We start from the raw sequence: 19050 nt of genomic DNA, 5'->3' as shown, positions 1-19050 counted from the left end.
GAGCATAAAAACTCTCTCTGGGTATAATGATAAAGGGGGTGATTCTAAGCTTGGCGGGCGGCGGGAGCCGCCCGCCAAGCGGGAACCGCCAGAAGACCGTACCGCGGTCAAAAGACCGCGGCGGTCATTCTGGGTTTCCCACTGGGCCGGCGGGCGACCGCCAAAAGGCCGCCCGCCAGCCCAGTGGGAAACACCCTTCCCACGAGGAAGCCGGCTCAGAATGGAGCCGGCGGAGTGGGAAGGTGCGACGGGTGCAGTTGCACCCGTCGCGAATTTCAGTGTCTGCAAAGCAGACACTGAAATTCTTTGTGGGGCCCACTTATGGGGGCCCCTGCAGTGCCCATGCCATTGGCATGGGCACTGCAGGGGCCCCCAGGGGCCCCACGACACCCCATACCGCCATCCTGTTCCTGGCGGGCGAACCGCCAGGAACAGGATGGCGGTATGGGGTGTCAGAATCCCCATGGCGGATTCCCATGGGCAGCGGAAAGTCGGCGGTACACCGCCGGCTTTCCGCTTCTGGCCGCGGCTGTACCGCCGCGGTCAGAATGCCCGGTGGAGCACCGCCAGCCTGTTGGCGGTGCTACCGCCTACTCCGGCCCTGGCAGTAATTACCGCCAGGGACAGAATGACCCCCAAAGTTTGCTCTAAATTAAACAGTCGAACTGGTCCAAAGTCATAACCTTTTCTTAACGCTCACTGACTCTCACCAGAACTACAACCATCATTCGAAATGGGTGAAACTTTCTTGTATCCCAAATCATGAACGATTAGAAAGTCAAATGAGATGAATATTAACAGTGGACGTTTCACAGCTGGCCTGATTGAAACGTTTCTCATATGAGACTAGCCTGTTTCAATTTTCGATTAGTGGTTACTAAAAGCATCTGGATTGCAGTTGATGGCTGTTAGCCCTATGGTTCCCCCGAAGCCACAGGCGACACCCCCATAATAATGCTTCGCCCCTCCAGATGCAACTGTCAGAAGTCAGTACTCAGATGTAGAGAACTAGTTTTGAAAACGAAAACACAGTTTATATTAACGCTTCCTTCACCTCTGAATATGTCCAAGATGCAGGTCAAAAATAAAGACCTAGGCTGCATAGTGCAGGAAACTTCAAACTTTCCTTAATTCTCAAATTATATGCCAAACTGCTGTTGCATGGTTATTTACAAAACATATAGGGGTATGTTGCCATCATTTCACATGCTGAAACTAAAGTTGCTGAACTGTATGGAGGGATAGAACAGAGCAGCACCATATCTCCTAAGTTAAGGTGGTGTTCTCTCTCCCTCTGCGCCAGTGTTCTTTGAGCCTGCTCTGCACAATGCCCACACGCTTGTGCTACAGAGCAAAGTTGCATTTTGTAGCATAGGTTTTGTACAAAAGTAATACCCTTCCAGTACAAAATACTATGGTTAGACATGGATAAAATAGTTCCCACACTGGAAGTGTGTTGTTGAAAACATTTCTCCTTTTTAACGCTTATCTCGAAGAGGTGCTATTTTTTGGTGCAAAGCTGGTCTACTATTATTAGTACACAGGTCTTTGCATCCAACTTTGGGAACTCCCAAGTATCACTCAACCGATGCCCTCCTGAAGCAGCGCAACACACAGCAGCACTAGCGCTACTTAGCGTTACTTTAGGGTTACTGTCCAGCACAAATAGAATTTGTGCTGGAAAATAAATCCCAAATCAACAATTTGCACAGGGCTGTGCCACTTCTGTGATGCAAACCCAGTGCAAATTATTAGTAAATCTGACCCTAAGTGTAATATAGAGATTAACCTTAATGCTGCAGCCGTCACTATAATATATGCATCAGAGTTATTTAGGGCCAGATTTAAGGGAAAATGACGGTGAACGTCACTGCACCAAATTTGGCAGCGTTGCGCACCTTCATTTTCACAACATAGGGAAGCGCCGTATTTAATAGAATAAGGTGCACCCCTGTGTTTCTATCCTGCTTAGCCCCCCCTTAAATACGATGCAGTGCGTAGTGCCACCACAGCATCACTAGCGGTGGCGCTAGGGGCTCTTAAATAGGCCCCTAATTTTTACTTGTCAACTCTCCCTTTTTTAAAGTCTCTCTCTCGCTAGGAACATGAAGCAGATTTACTAAGACAACGCAAAGTCTCTGGAAAGAATTTACGTTTCAGTGGAAAAGGTAATTTGTGCTGGAAAAGTGCCCATTTCTTGTTGCAAATTGACTTCGTGGTACTTTGCGCCATTTTGCGCCAAGAAGGAGTTACATGGGGGTTACTTGGGTGCCACTGCACAATCACCCATGTTTTTTATGAAATAGTAAGACAGGGCTTTGTATCGAACAACGCCTCCCTGAAGTAGGTGCAAACTTGGACAAATGGTTTTATTTATCTTTATTTTTGTCCTCATCACCGTAAGTCTGATAGCCACTGGAGCCCACCACGCTGTGATGGAGAAACCACAGCTCTTGTGGCTGCACTCACCGGCTGTCATACTCAGCAAACATTAACCTTCATCTGCATAGGAAGGTGTGGTAGTCATTGGACCTACTCAAACCCGGAACAAAACCGTTCAATCACTGGAGACCAAGAACTTTCTTTCTTGTTAGGACTAACATATTTCAGATAGAAGTCTTCTTTACCAGTGATATCCATTCTCTATGATCCAGAGGCGATGGTTTAACCCATTTCTTACAGATCATATATCTGGCTAATAGTAGTAAGTAGAACCTAAATTTCAGTTTCATTGTGCTATCCCCATCCATCATCTCTCCTGATTGTGTTACAAAAAAACGAGTAAAGGTGAAGCCAAAATAGCTTGCTACAAAACTGCAGCAAGAATCAAACTAACATTATTCCCAAAAATACCTGCACTCTTGGGTACTCCAGGAAAATCATCCGCCTTTGGACAATTGCACTTCTTACATCTATATTCTTGCCTCCCTTGAGCTTAAATAGTTTAGATGGTGTCCAATATACACTATGTAATGTAAACAGCCAATTCCTTTTGAATGTGTCCAGTTTCACAATATCATATAACATAACAAAAGATGCCTGCAAGGTTTACTCAAAATCTCCATCAAACAGCCTTCCTTCCCAGTAGAGTGTGGGGTGGTGGAGTTTACTCATCCTTTGCTTGACACATAAGATCATACCATTTAGCGATCTCTCTGGTTATCTTCTGGGGTAGCAAAATAAACTTGATACCCCAAGTTTCTTCCAAAACCTCACTAGGAGTTCATTTCCATGAACATAATTAGAGGTACTTAAATTCATTTAACTTGCCACCTGTGGCTCTCTTTAGCTCCTCCTGGGATTTTAGCACTTTGCCATCAAGAAAGTCACCTCATCTTCTTATCTCTACAACCTAGAGCGTGAGACAAAGATCACCCTTTAAACAATCCGGGGTGTGCATTTAATCCCATATTGGAAAAAGTGTGGAATAACATGGTTTCACCCACTTTTTCTGCAGGTTGCACCACAAGCCAGCTGCAGACTAACAACTGTAACCACACTTTATTAACGTGCTTTGGGTCTCTGAACGTCTAGAGAAACCCTTTCTCTAGCCCCTGGGTATGTAACACAGCTCTAAACATCTGTGCTTCATCAGAGTCTTCACCCACCTCTTGAAAGATTAACAAGAACTGAAATGCCATACAATACAGTTGGCCATCTGGGAGTTGCAGAAGTCCTTACCTTAGTTTACATCCTAATTTCTTCCCAAGATACTCTGGCTCCCTTGGAAGTCGATATCAAAGTTAATATTCCCCTGTATTTAAAATAAGCTTTTTGTCAAACGAAAGGGGAATACAATTAAACAAAAAAGGAAACTCTTGGTAAAATACTTTTTTTTACCAAATTGATTCGGCCATAAATAGGCAAGGGTAGATTTTGCCACAGTTTGAGAATAGCCGTAATCTCACTATACACTTTCTAAAAAGTATTAATTGTGATCACTTCGAAATTTGGGTATATCTTAATTCAAGATACAATATTTCTTTTTAACCATATTATTGTGCAGAGCATGATTCCAAAGCATTATCTCAATCTTGTCCTGATTAATAGCATACCACGAGTTTGCCCCAAAATCATTAACTAGTATATCAAAGATGAAAAGATATTCCTTTACACTAACAATATAAAATATCAAGTAATTTGTTTATAACACAAGGTTTTTTGTTTGTTGTTTTTTTAGAAACACTGGACCTTACAAGTTTTGATGGCCAGTTCTTCTCATAGCCTCTGTGCAAAAAGCTCAAAGCAAAGATTAAAAAGCAAGCAGACAACGGCAACCCTGACCAGTTCCCCTTCTCATCTTAAATGTCCCTTTCAGGGCCCCATTGACCAACACCCTAGCTGAAGTATTAGCATAGAGATCCTTACCCACTTGTATAAAAGTCATCAGAACTTGGAATTGAGTTAAGCAGGCCCATAAGTAATCCCACTGCACCTGGTCAAAAGCTTTTGCTGCATCAAAAGTCATTATGGCCAGAGGCACCTTGTGTATGGTTGCCAAATCTTTGAAGTCTGACAACAAGTGCACAAGCTAATGCATTTGCCTGAATTGTAAGAAGCCCTTCTGGTCCTGATGAATGAGATCACCTATCTTCTTCCCCAACTTACTTGCCAATATGCTCACAAATATTTTATAACCTGCATTTAACAAGGAGGTTGGACGTAAGAATCACATGATTTAAGATTCTTATTCAGCTTCAAAATCACCATAATAGTGGCTTCACACCAGGATACTGAAGGTTCTTGTCCCCTCATCAATATGTCATTAAATAAAGTTTTTAAGAAGGGGCAAATCTCTTTAATGGTATATAAACACATTTCTCCCATGTCTCCACCAGGCCCTGCATCCTTCCACTTCTCAATTCTCCCTATAGACTCACAAATCTCTCCCTCTGATGTTTCCTGCACTAACTCCTCTCTCCTTTCTCTTCTGACAAAAATGGTAGTTGTACAGAATCTAACCACTTCTCTATATTTAACATATTAACTAACACAATATTTCTATACATTTCTTTATAAAAACCCTTCAAAGGCAAACTGTATCTCGCCCAACAGCATCAGCTGTTTCTGCCGTACTGTCTGCTATAATACATTGGATATTGTTATGAGTAGCATGAGTTCTTGCTCTCTATGCTAGAATTTTACCCGACACCTCAACAGATTGAAACTGCTCCTGTCTGCTCATCTCCCAAATTTATTGCTGCTTTCCTACTAATACAGACTTATATTCTTGTCTGATAAACTGTATGAGTGTATTGACCTGGTCGTGTTGGTTGGCCAATGCAGGATCGCACAGCATTCTATCCAAATGATATAATTATTTTTGTAGGGACTCCTCCACTGTTTTCTCCCCATCTTCGGTTACTTCCCCATTTAGATATTCCCTCTGTCAGATATACATTGTAGGCGTCCCAGACAATTCTATCTGCACATGTTCCATTTTTATAGATCAAAGACTCCTTAGTAAGAGTCTTAAGATTATGAATAAAGTCCTGTTGTGTAAAGAACCTTTGCTCCATTGTCCATCTAGTCTGTTGTGGACTCATACCTGCTTCAAACATGATTTCTAAATGCACTGATTTATGGTCTGAAATAGCAGTTGGAATGTATTCAACTTGCTTCACCGTGGAGACCATTTTATTATTCATGAACCAAAGGTTTAACCTGCAAATATGGCTGTGGATTCTATAAAATGAATATGCTAATTGGTCTCCCATCATCTCCCTCCACATATCTTTTACCCAAGATCCTTCAACATGAATTTCAAGGTGCGTGTCATCCTAAATGTACTTGTTCCCACCTAGGGGGAAAGACCTTTCAAGGTTATTTTTCATTAAATTATTAAAATCCACACCCCATATACATGGATCTCTATATTCCAGTAGCCTACAAAATGATTCCCTAAGTGGGTCTGGGTCATCCAAGCTGGGGGTCATAATATACCACATACATCACTTTACTCATGTCCACTCTCAGTTCTGCTATCACCCATCTCCCTTTTCTATCTGCCTCTGACCGTAGTACCCATATCTCAGTTTGCCAAGCAATCAAAATGGCCACCCGTTTTGTCCCACTTAACTGAGTTTTGCTAAACTCTTCAAGCACCTATTTCAGTCTAGTCATTACATGGTTTAGCTCTGTTTTCGACAAGTGTGGTTCTTGTAGGATCATGATATCTGCCTCAGAATTTTTAACTGCTGTGACAAGAGCCTCTGTCTTATTCTCACCTGCATACCACTTACATTCCACTTTACAAACCTACTAGATGTATTACTCAATTTTGTCATTTCTATATGTTCACAGATTTGCCCAGCCAACCATATTACTGTAAGGGTGAACTTTACAGTTGCCTAAGCTTAAACCTGTGTTTTATTAAATAAGAAACAAGGAATAGAGGACTTTTTATTTCTTTTTCCCTGAATGCTCCTCACCCTGTGCCCCCTATGCAACCTATCTTTTCCATACACTCAATTAGTGAACCCATCCCAGGAGAGTCCTCCCAACTTCCATGCATTTCCCTTAGCTCGGACAGCCATTTGAGTGAGCCATCATCATCCCTCTCCTAGTGATTATTATTATGTATTGTTATTTGCATCCAAATATCATAAGTGAACTGGAACTAATTGTCCCCCTTTCTCAGCTAGTATGTATGTATCCACCAGATAACTTGCTCCATGGTTCACCAAAATATCTCCATGCTACGTTAATTCGCAATGACAAGTCAACTTCCCTTGTTGTATCTGCTGAACTGGAGGTCTGCATATCTCCCATTACTACTCACATGCATTTTATTTTGCCACATAACTTTCAGAGTGTCTGGGAATTCCAACTGTGCATTTGCTCCCAGTTCCTTGAGCTGAGCAAGTCTATTCTCCAATTCCCACCGCCTCTCCTCTGTTACACAACATATATCGGACCATATAAAACAGAAGAAACCCTAAAAGGAAACATCTCTCATATTTAGGCTTTAGATGGAATTGCTTCTGTGACTAAGTAAGAGCGAATAAAAATGACTAAGATATTCCTTGGCTTCATCCTATTAGGTCTCAGATAGAAAGGGCCCCAGTGAACTCTTTGAATCTCTGCTTCTAGATCTTTTTTGGCATAAACGTTTAAAGAGATCACCCTTAATCATACTAATCACAATTTTCTTAATGTGCTATCCTTTTGGTCCTTCAGGGATATAATTTATCCTAATGTTCTTTCCTCTTGTTGGTTCTATAGTCTTTCCAGGGTGGCTTGGGTAGCTTCATTTTGAGACCTGAGCTCTGCCAGCTCAGGGCTATTTCTAAGTCCAAAGTAGCCTAGTCATTACCCCCTTCTAGTGTTGTTGTCCTTGCTGTTCGATTGACTATTTTCTCCAATAAAGTTTGGAAGGTCTCCTGTATTTCAGTTTGGTTGTTCTCCATGACATCAGTCCTGCTTTTCATCTCCCTTACAATCCCCCGCAATAACTCTTTCATGTCAACCCATCATGTAGCTGTATTGGAGGACCCTCTAAGGAACTCCTTTGGGGAAAGATATTGTTGTCTCTTCTGTCCCTCCCACTTAAACCCGAAACTAGAAGGATCTCTTGTGGTTCATGGGGTAAAACCTGCAGGGCGTTTCCACCATCTTCTGTTGCTAGTTCTTGCAGTGGGGGAAAGCTATTTGAAGTCTGTATCATTATCTCAGGATTACTTCCTTGGGACACTTGATGTTCATGAGTACTATCATCAGTCATCATAGCCATGTTCCCTTTCTCCTGAGCAATGTGAAAATAAGACCTCAAAGAGAAGGTCGACCTTACAAAATTGACATAGCAAGGTCACTGGCCTTCAGAATCTTACTTGTAGCACCTCCCTCCTATACCTTTTTTTTTGCTCCTACCACGTTTCTGCTGAGAGATATTGTCAATTCTGGAACTTTTCTCGGTATGTCCTTCTTGTTGTCGCTCCTTAGAGAGTACTATCACCTACACCTGCCAGAAGAGAGGGAGCACAAGCCTCTGATAAATTGCTGGATCTTGATTGGTATCTATTTAGGCCACCTTCAGCTTGTCTTAATCCTTGTCCCTGTCTTTGCTGGGGCACACCTCAAGTGGCTTATACACATTCATATGACCACAGGAAACCTTTCCCACCACCTTTCTCAAGCAATACACCATGCTTATGCAGGTTACCTGAATCCACTGATATCATTTGGATAGTTTCTAACTTACCTGCTTTGTATGGATTCCTTCGCTTTCTGACTTCAGATTTCAGTCCGGTAGTACTTTCTCCTCTGGAGACGTCTCCTTCCTTACTTCCACCAAGGTAGGTGATCCAGCCTCCTTGTCATCTGCAGGAGCCTCCACTCTGACCCCAGAAAAGATTCCGAGCAATAGCCAGATGATCTATCAGGACTGCCACCAACACCACTCGGAACCAGCCACACCCTGTAAAGGTATCGGCTCACACTCCCTTCAACACCTTTCCACGCACCGTGGCAGCACAAGCATACAACATCAGCAACCAGAGAACAAGCCTGAACACTGGTAATTCACAAGCCTGGTTACAGAGTGGGGCATTGTAAGTATAGGGACAGAAATCTTTAAGGCTGCTACGCTTCTGGCCACCACCATGTTCCCCACCACTAATACAGTCCAGTATTACACCGCTTCCTTCTAAAACTTGCTGGATTTTTTGTCCTAATATTTCACATGTATGTGCTGCACTGTAGATGAAACACACACCCAATGTTTGGGATGTTATAAAATCTGTCCCGTCACAAGATTTTGCACTTGAAGGGTATGCTTCCATTCCAAAACCGATGCTTGATATCACACATCTTATCAAAGGTAAGTGCATGGGCTACACAGACTATTTTTACAAAGGGTAAGAGAGCCGCAGAAGGCCATTATTAGTAAACATGATACTCTACGCTTTCTCTCCTTTGCGTAACATAGTCGAGCAACTTTGGCTGCCGTGCTGCTCTAAAATTTTGTAAAATATTTTCCAACTTTTTCAAGCTATCTTTTTTAACATATGTGTCACCCCGGTTCGTTTTTTAGATCTCCAGAATTCTCCATCCGTAGACTCAACACTTGTTTTTCATTCATTTCCTTAGTGTTTCAAAGTGGATTCAGGACGGAATAAGCAGTTTATAAGGAAGCAATGGCACCACGTCACTAATTGGCACTGTCACTAATATAATGACACAGCCAAATCCAGACTGACACTCGGTCACTGGTACTGAGGGCACTGAAACACAAGCACCAATACAGGCATGAGATTAGAGACACTGGAACAAATCTACAGTCTCAACAAAACATTGCTTTATAACCACCCTTAGCACCAAAGGGACATAACATTGGCAAATGCTGTGAATCAGCAATAGTTCCTAATCTAATGTTGAGGAAATAAGGCAGCCTATGAGCTTCCAAACAAAACAACTCGTTAAGCCTGCCCAAAATAATTAGAATTCTGTGTTGTGCCAATAGAAGTTCACCAGATGCACGTTCACAGAATGCACCTTTTTTTATTTCCAACCTGCAAGATAGCAATATGCTTTCTTATGCAAAACTAAAGAAAAGCGTGCCTCAGTAAGGCTAGCTGTTGTATGATCCATCTTCATCATTTATATTGCAATACCTACCACCTGCTCAGTCAATTCAATTTGCAAGCACTCTACAGACTGCGACCTGAAGAGACCAGTACAGAGTGAGGATTTGGACCCAAAATGTACCACTACCACTCCTTCAGTGAATTGGTTCCCAAAAATTAGTGCTTGGTGTTTGCTACCTCCTATCAACTGCACAAATTAAGCTCTAGGCCCAATGCTCTTGAATGAAGGATGAGTGGTTACATGGCTAGTTCTAGCTCCTGCAACCATGCACTCCCAACAATATGTGCCAACCATATCTTTCTCTCCTGCTAGCTATTTCAGGTACAATCAGTGCAGTCCTGACAGTGGAATCATCCATATCTTAAGATGCACCATATCTGTGACCTAAAACTGTGCCAATGTGATTAGAACGGCATTTAAAATCATTCAATTAGTATCAATGGTTGGTGTTAAAATGTGCCTAGGAAGGTAACACTTGCCTTATATTTCCCCCAAGTTGCCTTAATAAAGATCACATAACCGCATGGATAACTGCATATATATTCTATTCAGTTTGTGCTAATGTTATTGTCCAGAAATCTTTTCAAAGTAACCTTTGACATGCATTTCATAAAACATTCCTGATGTTGCTATTTCACTATGCTTTTAATTGCACCATTTAATACTACTATCAAAAATAGCTGTGAAGGAAGAATGCTTAAAAATACAGCCATATGTGTTGGGTCCTTTAAAATCTCACTATATTGTGTGTTCTTTTTTTTATTTTTTTAAAGGAACTGTGGGAGGGGGGAGCTAGTTCCCTGTCCACTCTGATACCCCTTTAAGCTATTCTTTGGGGACAGACCCCCCCAAAACATTTACCCCTGGCAATAGCTAAGGGTAAACCAAATTCTATCAGCCTTGATGGCTAAAGGATTTTGTGTTCCAGGAGTCCATTCCTCGATGAATTTGTGAACCTCTCTTTCACACCAGGACAGGTGACACCACCAATAAATATTAAGAGTCTGATTTAGAACTCAGAGGATGGGTTACTCCGTCACAATGGTGACGAACATCCCGTCCACCAAAATCTAAAACCCAGTATAGCCAATGGGATTTAGATTTCGGCAGTCGGGATATCATCACATTTGTGATGGAGCAACCCGCGCTCAAGTTCTAAATCAGGCTCTTAATCATAAATAAACATTGTCTGGATAGTCAAGAGTCAGTCTTACAACACCATCAAGGTACTGAGTCAGCTTTACCTTCCAACTGTAATGACACAAATTCGGGGCCCCCTAACAAAGAATTTGTGGTGATGTCTTGGTCTTCCATAAACCAGTTTTCTCTTAGGTGTTGTGGAATCCAATAGCTGGCCACATTCCATACTGTCAGTTGCCCCTGTTGAAAATAAAACTGTTCTGTTTATACTCTAAGAACGTGAACTTAGTTCAAGTGCCAATCAATCAATCAATCAGTTGTGTGCAAACTTGTACAGTTGGTTGTAATTTACTTCACAGCGTATTTTGGTTTTGCACTGCATTTTCATTGCCTTTGGTTGTTGTCTTATTCCCTTAAACTGTAGGTTATTTCATTATGCTGCCAACCATGCAGAATGTTTTACTTCCATCTCCTTTTTCTACAAGAACATGAAGATCCTCCCATGGAGTGTAGGTTCTGGTTAAGCTATATTAAAGCTAATTCAGGGAAGACAGTTTGTGTGGGTGGTTGTGTATTATATGGTATGGCTGTGCTTCTCTACTGTGTAATACACTTGCAAAACTGTCTTGGGTGCAGTCAGGGTCATTTGTAAAACCTTTAGATGAACCATGGATAGCTGTGGTTTTTATTCGCAAAGCTTAAACAAAGGAACTAGTGTAAAACGTTTAGGAGCACCAAACAATGATATAAGAGAGTAACACAACACAAAAGAAATTTGGCACTAATTTATACAAATAGATCATATTTTTATGAATTTCTAGACAGCAAGAAAAGCAAAATCCACCAAAGGGTTACAGAATTATAGATTTGTAGGCAAAACATAAATTTTAGTTTTGTAGACCAAAGCGCAAACAAACATTGGTAACCCAAAAGTTTAGAAACTTGTGAAAAGTTTGAAAGAATTGTGTTTGGCTACTCAGGCCTGAGTGAGACGGCCGAATCAGACAGAGAGAAGGCCAGGGGGGGCCTAAAGATTATTTGGACAGTTACCTGGTCACCAAAGCAGTCTTATGTCCAGTTCCATACTTGAAGTGGTCTTGATGCTGTGGGTGCAGGAGGCTGAAAGATGCTCTGAGTGCTGTGTGGTCGATGGGGGTGCCCTTTCAGTTATTCTTCAGTCCACAGAGTAGGTGGGGTGGATTTGGCCACAGGGCTCTGTGTCCCTTTAACTCCTCGTTGAGCCTGTAGAAGGCCTTCTGTGGCTGGTCTACTGATCGAGGTACTCAGTGGGCCCAGCGGTATCCTTTGGTGAAGGCCGTTATCCCTATTGGAGACCAATCTGGACTCAGGCGACACCCCTGCATTGAGCTGACTTGGGACAACTTTTGGCCATTGAAGATCAGTCTCTTAGGGCACTCAGCAGCAGTCAGCTGCAATTCACAGAAAGTGGCTACTCGCTTGCCAGAATGGGGGTCTTCAGCTCTGATGGCCCTGGTGCTGATTCCTGGGGGCAGCAGACTGATCCTGTGAGTCACTTCCTTGGTCTGGGGCTCGGAAGTGACTTTTCATCAATCAGGAGCCATAGTTTCAGTCCTCTTTTTGCTAGCCCAAGGTATGGCAGGGGCAGTCCAGCAGACAATGCAGCCTCTCTTTCCATGTCCAGGAGTCAGCAGAGCAGTCCTTCTTCGGTCCTCTCCCCAGTTCTGGTATGACCTGAAGTTCAGAGTACCAGGGGTGTCATGTTTATGTCAAGAAAGTGCCCTTGGGAGATGATGCAGTCACAAGTCATTGGGCTACCACGGTTCCCTCTCGCCCTGCGATGACTTCCAGTTATGTGTGGCATCTACTAATCCCAGGGTGCACCATTCTGCCAAGATGTCTTAACTAATCCTTGGAGGTTAGCAGCATAGTAGCACACCCTGGAGGTGTGGCTACTTGTGGCCTGCATAACCGTGGAAAACCAGTTTGGGCACTGGACTCCCCTCTCTGTCTCCCACGCTGTCTATCAATCCCTCAGGTGTGTGATCGTCATTTGCCCACCAAAGGTGGCTTCAGCTTTGAAGCTCGCCTTTTGGCCAACTCCCTCAGTGGCTTCCTGCAAGAGGGAGGTAATACTTCACCCTGTAGCAGGTATCTATTGCTCCTGGGCCTGAAAGTCATTCACACTACTCCACAGGAGGGCAGGAGGCTGTCTGGTGGCAAGCAACTGCGCGAGGTCCCTGGACAAACTGGACAACAGAGTGGCAACTTTCTAAAAGTAGCATTTCTTAAAAGTGATATTAAATTCAACGTGGACATCATATTGGGTTTCATACCATGGTTAATTTAATATCTTGCAGTACCCATTTCAGTAGCCCCATCCAGGTGTTAGCTGGTGACTCTGTGTTAGCCAATGAGTCTACTAACTTTTCCACAGCAAATACAACAATTTAGAAGTTTTGCTGTCAGGACAAATTAAAAGCATATGCCCTACTTAATGATGTACAGCTACCTGCCTCAGGGAACTATAGGCCTTCCTTAGGGGAGACATACATATATTGATAAGGGGAGTGGGATCTTTGCCATTGGTTTAAATAGCAGGGTCGAATTAGTAGTTTAAAAACTGCCCTTTCGGCCCACATTGGCAGCCTGGAAGAAATGTTGTACTTTGTCCGATACACAGTGGCACAATCAGTGCTGCAGTCCTATGGGGAAACCTTGTCTCACATGCCCTAGGTACCCTTGGTAACATATACTAGGGACTTATAAGTCAGCTTATGGCTATTAGTGGCAGCCAATTGAACACACATTTTGAAAGGGGTTAGAGCACTAGCACTGAGGTCTGGTTGTCAGGATCCAGTGCACTCTCAAAGTTGAAACCACCAGCAGGATGATCAGACACAGAGATATAGACCTGAAAGAAAAAGAAAGCTTCTATACAACTATCACGGATGGAAGGTCAAATTGTGTTGAACAATTTGCCTTGGTACAATCTACCTTACTGTGAGGATCCTGACGTTTTTGAGATTTACATTATTCAGTTGGAGAAAGAATTCTCAGGGTCCAGTAGTACACAGATATACATTTTTGACAGTTGCCTGCCAATGAGGCAACTGATGCATTTGTCAAAGTATGAAAAGTATTAGCAGCGGACTGCGAATTTTAGGGATTCACCTCCAAGGTCCTTTGAGACCAGTTAATGGCGAGATGTCATACAAGGAAAATACATAAATGGCTGCCTGCATGCAACTATTCTAAGACAAGGCCATAGATTTGCTAAAGGAATTGAGAACTCCATGAAAGATGCCAAACAATTAGAGAGATCATTGTCAAAAATGTCTGTTTCAGGTGCTGCCACTATTACATCAGAGCAATCTTCAATGCAATTGGATAGTTACACAATTTCCCAACAAAAGCAAGTTGTATGTTACAGATGATGTTCACTGTCAGACATGTCAGCTGCTAGGAAATTCCAGCTACTGCACAGAGGCAAAATGGGTCTTTTCTTTGGAGTCTGTAAGGGGGGAAATCATTGTGCTATTAAATGTGATTTGAGAAACAATCTAGAAACAAAATTGAAATAAAAACAACACCGAAGAACTTATTTTGGTGGTAATCCGTAACACCGTGTCTGGAATTGGTAGAATTGCTGTTCCTAGACTAAATGTGCTCACTGTGTTATATTCAATTACATCATTTCAGATGTTGCAGGGGTGTTAGCAATGATGTTATAGAGCATATCGTAGGTGATGCAATATGTTAGATAGTTAGCAGGTCATGGCAAGGGTGGGAGTTATAGTTACTTTAGGGCACAAGTATAGTTACTTGAGATAACTATTACTGGTGATTTTCACCCAAACTCCATGGATGCCCTACCCCTGCAGTGCACGCCCTTTGGCCCAACTTCCCCCGTAGAGGGCACAGCTGACGATGTGATGTAACAAAATAAAGGATGTAATTTAAAGTAAGACAGACCTACTGGCTTTTTTCAAAGGGTCAGAACACCAAAGTGGACCTATTGACTTTATCAAGGGATCAGCGCATCAACATATATATATATATATATATATATATATATATATATATATATATATATATATATATATAGAGCAGATCTATTGTCTTTGTCAAAAAGTCACCAATGATTATAACAAAATGTGTATTTTATAAATTCATACATTACAATGTTTAATAAAAGCGATTGTCAAAATATTTTCAATAAAGACTTACTAAAAACAAATCCTTGACATGCCTTTGAGCCTTTTTATAAAATCATTTTTAGGACCACAAATACAATCCCAGAACCCACCAGAAAGAGTCCCTAAACAGAACCAGCTATGAGTTCTTTAGAAAGCCATATGGAAATCTCTACTGTGCATGGATTCAATAACCCAGGAACCTTACGGTGTTTTTTTTCTTCAGTGTTGCATAAGAAAAATTGTTAGTGGTGCCCCTGCCTCTTCTAGTGGGACCACCAGGATTAAAAAAATATAATTTTTAAAAGCCCTACGGTTCTAGGGGACACTCCTTGCCAGAGCATTGAATAGTAGATGAGCGACGCCTGCGGCTAATTTATATTTTTTTTTTTAGCCTTTTTAAAACTTTCTTTTAGGTGCCACCAAACTTATTTCATTTTTATACATGGAGTTTATGCATGGAGTGCCCCAGGCCACCACAGGCCCCTGCCGGCTCCCCAGGGAGCACCCATACTGGCTTAGTCATTTTGCATCTGCCCAGGTGGGAGCTGCCTTCTTCTTTGCTTCCACCCTTGCAGGAGCAAAGTTGTGTTCCCTGCCTGGTAGAGTTTGGGCAGAGAATGCCCGCACTCTCATAGGCAGGGAAGGGATGTGGTCCCTAGGACACTACAGCTGCATGGAGCTCTTGGGGGGTGGGCCCCCCGGGGTCTCTACGAGGCTCAAGGAGAGTGCTCCCCCCTCCTCTGAAAGTAATAATCAGCCTCAGGGATGTGGTCCCAGGCACCTCTGCTAGGCTTGTGAGGTGGAGAGGGAAGGGGTGTCAGACCTGATTCTCATGAGCATCATAGTATTAGGTACAGATATCCATTGTAGCTCATGAGTGGGCCATGTACAGCAGCAGTTCCATCACTCAGGTAGTGGAACTCAAGCCCTTGCGGTTTCGGCAGTGCAAGGGAGCCCTCCACCATTCAGCCCCCTCCATCACCATTCTGGGGGCCACCAACCCTTCAGGTGGCTCCAACTCAACACAAGCCAAATGAATATCTGTGACATACATGAGATTGAAGTGCACCTCATCCTATTTTGCTGGTGGGCCCCATTATTTTGCCTTAAGCCACTGTCCTGACTGCCTGTAACCAGTGCATAGCGTACGCTGCTCCACAGAATCGTCTATGGTAACCCATTAGACCACTTACTCTGATTTGGTTGTTAGTGACTCCTCTGTTGCTCCTGACTGGGTCAATAGAGAACGTTTACTAGCAATCAGATACTGAACTCTACCAGGCACCAATAATTGTTGATAATAAAGGGCTGAATCTGACTTAGGGGATGCCATTATTTCATCTTCATCTGTGACTGGTTGCATTTGCTGGTCTCCTTTTCTCGAGTTCAGCTAGTTTTACATGTGTATGGGCTCGATTGCCATTTCATGATCCCGGAGGCCTGGCCATCTGTAAAAACATCAAGCCTGGGGTTGGCCCTGGATTCAATTGTGGGTAGTCTCTAAAAGGTGTGCACAATTACTGGATTTATCAAGCATCCATGTCCTTTTAAAACCGAGGTCTTTAAACTTTTGTTTTTTGCTCTGAGCGCCCCGAAGCAAAATATTTTGAAGTTGGTCCCCCCCCCTCAAAAACTGCAAGGCAAAGATTTTGCGACGGCCAGGGCTGAGTGCAGGGCTCACACTTCAGAGGTATTTTTTCTGTCGCTCATAATTAAAATTGACTTAGAGTCAAAGCATCAATCAAAAACAGAAGTTGGCCAAAAAACATTTCTCCCTATAGTTGGGATGTTATGAGCCTGGAGTCTAGAACTAACTACAAGTAACCTTGCAGGGTTTCCTACCCCCACAATCTCATGCTGCTCAGTGCCCTGTTGACTATGTTTGCTCACTGCCTGAAAAATATAAGTCCAAGAAGAATTATTACCATAAACGCACTTAATGATAAAATTACATAACGCTCTGCAAACAGTGCAAAGCTGAAGAGGAAGAGCTGTATAAAAATTTCCAGCGGCTGAATGCAAAAAATGATGTAATTTATTCAGTGCCTGGGGAAGCAAATTAAAGCATACATGTTGCAACTAGAATTACAGGGAAGAAAGTAATTAAACGTTTCCCATAACAAAAACAACGTTTTCTTGATAGAGAACAAGGGGTCAATGTTTGCAGAAATGACCTGTGGGTATTCATTGTAACAGTCATAAAAGATTTCCAGTAAATTGGCAGCCGTTTTAAATTACGTTCCTTTTCACTTGTCTGTTTTTTAGTTACTTGATTTAGCTTTTTTTTTTTTTTTTTTGCAAAGCACTACTAATCATCCTCCAGTGGTCTCAGATTGCTTTGGGTCTGGAAGCAGCAAAAATGGCAGATAGGAGGACAGTTGTTTGCAGAGTTGGTGTTGAAGATTCAGGTTGTCCATCAGGAAGGGCTAGGCGTGTCATGAACACGCGCCATGTTGTTCTTAGGAACCAGACAGCTGGGACTTGAAGGGCCAACAGAGAAGGATAACTTGCACAGGAAAGAATTATCTGAATGCACCAAAGAATATCTGTGTACTTTTTTGACATTGGCAAAGGTCTCCACAATTTTAAGATATGGAGGTAAGGACTGGTGGAACTTGACCGTTATACCTCTTGTATCCAGTTTTTGGCAATGTCTTTATTGGGTTACAGGAAAACAATACGATTTACGATTGTCCCTGCCTTCTTTTCGGTAGCATCATTTGCATAGTTTGGCTCCTGTATGTACATTTGTTTTCAAATTCAAAGGTCTGAAACTGCGCGAGAAACATTAGTCGAATCACTGTTGGGGGCACACATTTGATTATGTCCTTTCTTTTGAAACAGATCAGTCTATCCGCACTGATGGGGACACACCTCCAAACTAGAGATGGCGCTACAAGACCCTTCAGTTCTACAGAATGTTCTCCAGTGCTGGTGCGCATCTGAACAATCCTTCGTGTGCATGGAGAACAGTCTTGTGTAAATGTGGGAACCGCTTTGCTGATGGAACGTGCTTTTCTTCCTGAAGCAAGTGTATAAGCAAGGAGGCCTCTGCACGCAGCAGAGTGCCTATCATCCAGGAGGTCGCCGATATTTTACACAAAACCGAAGGTTGCCTTTGAAAAAGGGGCTTGAAACATACATACAGCAAACAAACATGCGACCTTGAATTGCATTGTACCCATGTAGGTTCCCTGGCCCCCTTTCATAGAAAGGCAGGGAGAGTATATGTCATGCTTGTCAACACAGCTGGGGGTGATACGTCTATCTGCTGAGAGGCACACTGTCCACCTTGATTGGGGTCCAGGGCTACCACCATTATGGGTGCATCTACCTGTCAACGAGAGGTGCCCCCTCAAACACCAGGGGCCACATCGCCAAAATCCACAATAAGGGTCAAAGTGTTACATTCAATTATGGGACCAGATAGTATTAATTACGGTTTGAAACCAACTTGTCAAAAAGGTAGAAGTGATTAACAACATTCCAGAATGTACAGGTGGGTGAAGGTGGAGCTTTAGCTGATAAAAAAAAGTTTATAAAGTTTGAAAACGTAAAATAAAATAGACCGTGTTAGTGGCCATTTGTGAGAGCCAGAAACTGTTCCAGCTGCTGCTTAGATGCTAATGCCAGCAGCGAGCTGTGTTGCTTTGTGGCCTTCCCACCCCCTGCTTGGAGCAGAAATAATACCAATACACAAGAAGTGTAATTTAATACATACGTAGCTATCGTCCGATCCTTGATAAACTGCAAAACATCTGCACTTCGGTAGTATTCCCTAGGCGTGAAGCAAAATGATCAAATCCCTTAACCAGACAGGTTTTTGAACGAAAACATGCAGAAACTACTAGGTGTTCAGGTTCCCAGAGAACCACTGCCTCTTTCCAGTAATCTCTTGCCAAACAGGACAATTTTGTTTTCTTAAAGTGGTACGTTTCCCCTTAATAGATACAGACTGTTTTTTTCAATGGAGTGTTTCCTGTTAGAGAAATAAAATGCGGGGATGAATGACTACCGTCCATCCCAGGCCTCCATCCCTGCATTCACAGCTAATCACAGGGGGTTGTAGACTGCGACCTGAATAATGAATATTCAAAGGGCAAGTCATTGTATGACCCACTATGAAGGGACAATCTGCAATGAGGCA

General features: G+C 42.7%; 1 long non-coding RNA gene across 1 annotated transcript in view; it reads left to right on the top strand.

Moving 5' to 3' along the window:
• Positions 1–18445, top strand: part of LOC138302140 (uncharacterized) — an 82010-nt gene extending 63565 nt beyond the window's left edge. The window contains exon 5 of the long non-coding RNA XR_011205304.1: positions 17748–18445. This is a non-coding gene — a long non-coding RNA (uncharacterized lncRNA). The remainder of the gene's footprint in view (positions 1–17747) is intronic.
• Positions 18446–19050: the final 605 nt, after the last annotated feature.

The sequence above is a fragment of the Pleurodeles waltl genome, chromosome 6 (assembly GCF_031143425.1).
Source record: "Pleurodeles waltl isolate 20211129_DDA chromosome 6, aPleWal1.hap1.20221129, whole genome shotgun sequence".
NCBI lineage: Eukaryota > Metazoa > Chordata > Amphibia > Caudata > Salamandridae > Pleurodeles > Pleurodeles waltl.
The sequence above is the reverse complement of the archived record's forward strand: the minus strand, read 5'-3'. Positions and strand labels throughout refer to the sequence as shown.